Genomic DNA, 5329 nt, shown 5'->3' with positions numbered 1-5329 from the left:
CACCGGCGACCCAAAACATAAACATAGTATCTCGCGCGTCGCTCCACCTCCCGCTCATCGATCGATTTTCTTAAATGCCTTCCGAGTCCGGCCTACCGTCTCCTGCATCCTCATTCGCTCAAACGTATAAATTTCTTTGTCGGTAACTATTGTTACTTTGTACCTCGGTACATGATATTTCTCCTTAGTTTAACCCAATCTACCGCTATTTACAAAGTGGCTACTTTTGCATCAGACACCCTGTATAGAGTACACACGTTCCGTTTGTACAGCGACGGTTACAGGAACAAGAGTGAGAGCCGGAAATCGCCGCGAGAGTACCGGCGTGAGACTCGATATAATCAAGATAGATAATCTAGTACCTCGGCTTACAACTATTGCAGCGCACGCCCTCTACCGGCATGCCACCCAATCAGGCTTCAAGCCTTTTTTCCAACACTCCCACTTTGGGTTGCCATGCCGGCTGAGATTTTTCGCTAATCACATTTATTTTTCGTCGCAGAGTTTCAAAAATACATCTGCTGAGAGGCTTGGTAAAGATATCAGCCAGCTGATCTGTAGTGTTAACGTACTCTAATTCTAAATCCCTTTCCTCGAAGTGTTCCCTTATAAAGTGATATTGCACGTCGATGTGCTTGGAACGCTGATTAAATTGAGGGTTTTTAATGAGTTTAATCGCGCTCTGGTTATCCATATATAATATAGGAACTTTAATTTTACGCTTGACTAGGTCATTTAACAGTCTTTGTATCCAGAGGATTTCTTTGGTCGCTACGCACGCCGCTACGAATTCGGATTCCGTAGTTGACAGGGAGACCGATCTTTGCTTTATTGCCCCCCAAGCCACCGGCCCATTCGCGATTTTTATTAAGTATCCGCTCGTGGATTTTCTTGTACATTTGTCGCCCGCAAAGTCGGCATCACTATATGCTAATAAACTTAAATCTTTTACGTGACTAGAGAACAAAATGCCGTAATCTACTGTTCCTTTAATATACTTCAATATTCTTTTTATGGCGTTCCAGTGAATTTTTCTAGGAGATTCCGCGTATTGACTCACTGCGTGAACCGCATAGGCAATGTCCGGCCTCATGACCAGGGATAAGTAGAGTAGACTTCCAACTGCCTCTTTATAAGGCACGTTGACGACCTCACTCTCCTCCTGCGTCTCCTGTAGGCTCAGGTCAGTGTGTTGATCCGCCGGAATGGTCACCGAGCTTGCTTGGTCCATGTTGAAGCGCCTGAGCACTCTTTTCGCGTATTCCGTTTGATGTGCGAAGATCGTTCCATTGGATTGATGCTCAATCTGTATACCTAGAAACAGACCTAAAGGTGCAGTGCTAATTTCCAGTACCACCGCGAGATGCCGTAGAAGATTGGAGATACTTTCCCCGCTTGTTGACGCCACGAGACCATCATCGATATAGATGGCCAGGATCAGAGTTTGTCCGTTGTCGTGGGATGTGAAAACACATGGATCGGCGGAGGTCACCCTCAGATTGAATTCGGCCAGACAGCTCGTGAATTTTTTGTTCCAGCATCTGGCCGCTTGCTTAAGCCCATATAGAGCTTTCTTGAGCTCGCAGACTCTTCCAGTGCCGTCTTCGAATCCCTCAGGCTGAGACATGTAGATCCTTTCAGCGAGTTCGCCATGCAGGAACGCCGTTTTGACGTCGAACTGCGCGACTTGCATCTTCGACACGGCCGCCGTTGCAAGAATTGATCGAATTGATGCAAACTCCACTACAGGGCTGAATGTTTCCTCGTAATCCACTCCTGGTCGCTGTGAAAAACCTTTCACCACGAGTCTTGCCTTGTATCGTGCTGCTCGCCCACACGCTGCTGGCTTGTATCTGTAGACCCATCGATTTGGGAGTACTTTTGCCTGTACAGGGGGTTTTGTTAGTTTCCATGTTGTGTTTTTCCGCAGGGAATCCAGTTCTTCTGTCATGGCTTTCGTCCAACAGTCGCGCTCGACGCTGTCGACTGCCTCTTTATAGCTTCTCGGCTCTTGACCTTCCGCGAGAAATGTTCTCGCTATTTCAAGCTCGTAGTTTCCGAATCGCTCCGGCTTACGAAGTGCTTGTCGGTTCCGAAGCCGACGATTTGCTTCCATAGGTTGTCGATCATCATCGCCGAAATCGATGAGATTCTCATCCTCTTCATCCGGGGGCTCTTCTGCGTTGGCTGGATTCTCTTCTTCGTTGATCGTATCCTCTTCTTCGTTGATCGTATCCTTTTCTGCGTTGATCGTATCTTCCTCTGCGTTGATCGTATCCTCTTCTGCGTTGATCGTGTCCTCTTCTGCGTTGATCGTATCCTCTTCTGCGTTGATCGGTGTACTCTCAGGTAGAAACATAATATCTCTGTAGACTTTCACCTGGTTCTTGGATTGCAGCCAGACCCTGTATCCCTTGGTGTGCTCGTCATATCCGACAAAAACCCCTTTGTGGGCCTTCGCGCTCCATTTTGTCCTTTGCTGCTCTGGGACGTGTACATACAACTCGGTTCCGAAAGTTTTAAAATCGAGAGCTTTCATTTCCTCGCCAAACCATAGTTCGTAAGGAGTTCTTCCTTCTTTGCTGCTCGTGCCAGTCCGATTTATAATGTAGGTCGCGGTATGCACTGCTTCTGCCCATAGTTTGAGTTCCAGGTCCTTCGCATAAAGCATGCTGCGCGCCGCCTCAACAATCGTCCTGTTCTCTCTTTCGATGGAACCGTTTTGTTCTGGCGTGTAGGGTACACTCGTCTCGTGTTTAATTCCACTCTTCCACATTATTTCTTTCATGTGTTGATTCGTGAACTCCAGGCCGTTATCTGTCCTCAGCATCTTGATTTTTCTACCCAGTTGAGTTTCAGTGCTCCTCAAGAAGCCTTCAATATACTTCACAGTTTCGGATTTTTCTTTTAAAAAAATACACAATTCTGTAGTGTGAGTAATCATCCTTGAGCAGTAGAAAATACTTTGACTTGCCAATGGTGAGATGCTCCATTGGCCCACAGACATCCGCGTGAATGAGATCACCAGGTGCCTTCGATTCCGAGTTGCTAACCTTAAACGGTTTCCTACTCATCTTCCCTCGGGCACATCCGTCGCAGCGCCAATCCTTCATCGGCTTCGTTGCGATGTTCCATTTTTTCAAGATCCGTCGCACGTGTGGAATGTTCTGATGCGCAAGGCGCTCGTGTCAGTTTTTCAGCGATCCACCGTCTCCGACGTTAGCTCGTGCTTCTTCAAGGCCAATATCCTTGTTTTTTGGTAAACAGGGTTTAAATTTCATCCTGTAAAGATCCTCGATCCGTTCTCCCACTGCAACTGTTGTGCCGTCCTTCAATAATCGACATTTATGGTTATCCGATTCGAAAAATAAACCTTTGTCTAGTGCTGATGACATGGAAAAGAGATTATATTTCAGTTTAGGCACATAGAGTACAGGGGTTATGTGATTTCTCTCCCACTGAGATCCGTTGGAAGAGAGAATGTCAATTTCTCCGTAACCAAGAGCGAGAATGATTTCTCCATTCCCTACTCTGACTTGAATTGGCTTGGCTAACCTGTTATAGTTGACGAACCAGTTACTCCTCGAGGACATGTGTTGGCTTGCCCCGGAGTCCATGAACCATTCGTCCAAGTGCTCTTCGGAGAGGCAGGTGTGCGCAGCGACGGTACCACCTATGAATGCAGTTCCTCTTTCTTCGCCACTCTTATCTTGCTCACCTTGTTTCGATGCCTTTTTCTTGGAGCGGCACTCTGACTTCCAGTGCCCTGGCTTGCCGCAGTTGTAGCATTTCCCAGGCTTTTTCCCAGATTTGCCCTTCGTGTCCTTCTGCTGTTTGGCCTTGGCTGAGAAGGCACTGCTGCCTTCGCTCTCGTCTGCACTTGCTCGAATCTCCTCTATCGATAGTCTCGATATGAGATTGGTTAGTGTACGCTGCTCCTGGCTCGTTGACTCCCACGCTGTAGCAAAAAACTTAAGAGAGGGCGGAAGAGTTAACAGAATTTTAGTTATCTGCATGCTCTCTGGCACAGGCTCTCCTAGCGCTGCCAACCGACAAGCTAGATCCTTGATCTTTGCGACATGTGTGGTTATACTGTCGGCCGGGTCTCTGCTGAGCGAGAACCACCTCTGTTGCAACATGTGCTTTGACGTTTCGCTCTTATTCTCATACACTTGGTGAAGTTTGAGCCACATTTCACGAGCCGATTCACAATTTATTATGTGCAGCATGCAGCCTTGACTTACCGTCGTTATGATTGATTTCTGCGCCAATCCATCCAGTCGCTTCCAGTCCTTCAGTTTCCTTTCATACGCGGCTGCTGAGTCAGCGTTCATATTGTCCGCCGGCTCTGGTTTCACGTGCTCTCCTGAGAGGATCTCAGTCGCCCCGCTTGCGAGGTTAAGCACTCGCACTTGGAACTTCCATAAACTCCAGGTTTCTTCGCCGGTGAGTTTCTCGATTCTCGAAAGTTCGTTCTCCATCTCGGTCTTTTGCACTATCGCACGAGGCTGGCTAACCTTAAATTTTCACTCGCTGGATGCGATGAAACAGGAGGCTTCTTCCGAAAAATATTAATCGATCTGCGTCTCTGGGCCCATAACCTGTTGTTATTCTCGTTTCGGCGAGGTCTGATTGCAGGAAACGAAAGTCGTTGCGATGGATTACAATGAAACGTGGTTTTATTATATAGAGTACATACGTTCCGTTTGTACAGCGACGGTTACAGGAACAAGAGTGAGAGCCGGAAATCGCCGCGAGAGTACCGGCGTGAGACTCGATATAATCAAGATAGATAATCTAGTACCTCGGCTTACAACTATTGCAGCGCACGCCCTCTACCGGCATGCCACCCAATCAGGCTTCAAGCCTTTTTTCCAACAATAACATCAGTGATTTTTGTTGACCGTGTCAGGCAATTAAAATTCTTATTGCGATAACTGATCGCGTATCGACAGTTTATTGTGCGGTCGACAATCCGTATCGACGCACAGTTTCTGAAAAGTCGAAATAGACGCGTAAACAACATCTTAAGTTATATACATGTTATTGCGAATAGTATTATCACAGCCCCAGTGGTTGAGCTAGCTAAGACACCCGTCACGGATTGTAGGGAGGTCCCAGGTTCGAATCCTGGCTGAGGTAATATTTTTCGCAATAAGAATTTTAATTGCCAGACACGGTCAACAAAAATCACTGATGTTATTAATTTATTAATTACTGCTGGCGACTCTAAGAATATTCTTATTAGATTCTTAACTATTCCGACCGGTACGACGGGAAAAATACAGCCATTAGATGTATACGGCTTCCGATTATGGAAACATTTGGT

This window comes from Vollenhovia emeryi, unplaced genomic scaffold, assembly GCF_000949405.1.
Source record: "Vollenhovia emeryi isolate VEMERY1.0 unplaced genomic scaffold, V.emery_V1.0 DF939525.1, whole genome shotgun sequence".
Taxonomy (NCBI): Eukaryota; Metazoa; Arthropoda; class Insecta; order Hymenoptera; family Formicidae; genus Vollenhovia; species Vollenhovia emeryi.
The sequence above is the reverse complement of the archived record's forward strand: the minus strand, read 5'-3'. Positions refer to the sequence as shown.